The sequence below is a fragment of the Littorina saxatilis genome, linkage group LG7 (assembly GCF_037325665.1).
Source record: "Littorina saxatilis isolate snail1 linkage group LG7, US_GU_Lsax_2.0, whole genome shotgun sequence".
Taxonomy (NCBI): Eukaryota; Metazoa; Mollusca; class Gastropoda; order Littorinimorpha; family Littorinidae; genus Littorina; species Littorina saxatilis.
In genome coordinates, this window is record NC_090251.1 from 47111421 (window position 1) to 47112643 (window position 1223).

Consider the following 1223-nt stretch of genomic DNA (forward strand, 5'->3'; position numbering starts at 1 on the left):
CTTTGGAGATGAAAAGAAAATATCGGGCGCATTTACGTGATTACATTTGTACTTCTTCTTGTCGTTCGCTGTTAGATCGTCAGTCCGGACTGCAGGGCCACATTTGTACAAATCACGGGTTAACAGGCATCAACCTTCCACATACAAGTTGATTTTTGTTTGTTTGTTTGTTTGCTTAACGCCCAGCCGAGCACGAAGGGCCATATCAGGGCGGTGCTGCTTTGACATATAACGTGCGCCACACACAAGACAGAAGTCGCAGCACAGGCTTCATGTCTCACACAGTCACATTATTCTGACACCGGACCAACCAGTCCTAGCACTAACCCCATAATGCCATACGCCAGGCGGAGCAGCCACTAGATTGCCAATTTTAAAGTCTTAGGTATGACCCGGCCGGGGTTCGAACCCAAGACCTCCCGATCACGGGGCGGACGCCTTACCACTAGGCCAACCGTGCCGGTCCATACATACGAGTCGAGCTACGTAACCACGCTGATTGAAACGTTGCCTCAGTGTATTGCTGTGCGAACAGTACTCATATTTCTTCTGCTCTTCTTCTTCGTTCATGGGCTGAAACTCCCACGTTCACTCATGTTTTTGCACGAGTGGGTTTTTACGTGTATGACCATTTTTAACCCGCCATTCAGGCAGCATACGCCGATTTCGGGGGAAGCATGCTGGGTATTTTTGTGTTTCTATAACCCACCGAACTCTGACATGGATTACAGGATCTTTTCCGTGCGAAATTGGTCTTGTGCTTGCGTGTACACACAAGTCTGCTCATAAGTTGACCTGGGAGATCGGAAAAATCTCCACCCTTAACCCACCAGGCGCCCGCGGCCGGGATTTGAACTCACGACCTTCCGATTACGAGGCCGATGTCTTATCCACTAGGCCACTGCGCCCGTCACTCGTATTTAAGTTGAGTAACAGCTTTTATCCAATAACTAAAATCTGTAAGACAAACTACCAACAAAATTAGTTATCTGAAATTCATCATTGCATTCAGTTTGTTTCTTTTTCCCGTAAACACAGTCTATGTTTATGTTCAACTTCAGCTCTTTAGCAAAGTTTAGTGAAGTGAATTTCTCATGCTTGACAGGAACAAGATACTGCTGGCGAGAAGTACTAAAAAAAGATGACAATAAAAAATGTACTAATCAGAAACATGGACAATCAAACATGTGGGGAACACAAACACGTCTGTACGTATTCCAGTG